Genomic DNA, 200 nt, shown 5'->3' with positions numbered 1-200 from the left:
CACCGCGTATGCGGGTGATGAGATGTGTGTAGCGTTGCTACGGGCTCTAGAGAGCAAGTAGATTAGAAACTCGGACAAGAACTTGTCACAAAGACTGCATGCACGATTGCACCGATATTCGTTGAATATCGGGTTGCTGTACTATAGCACCGATTCATCGGATACACCACCAACTGTGGTTCCTCATGATGAGAATTTAA

Source organism: Plasmopara halstedii, assembly GCF_900000015.1.
Source record: "Plasmopara halstedii genome assembly, contig: Scaffold_1594, whole genome shotgun sequence".
NCBI classification, from domain to species: Eukaryota; Oomycota; class Peronosporomycetes; order Peronosporales; family Peronosporaceae; genus Plasmopara; species Plasmopara halstedii.
This window is presented reverse-complemented; position numbering follows the sequence as displayed.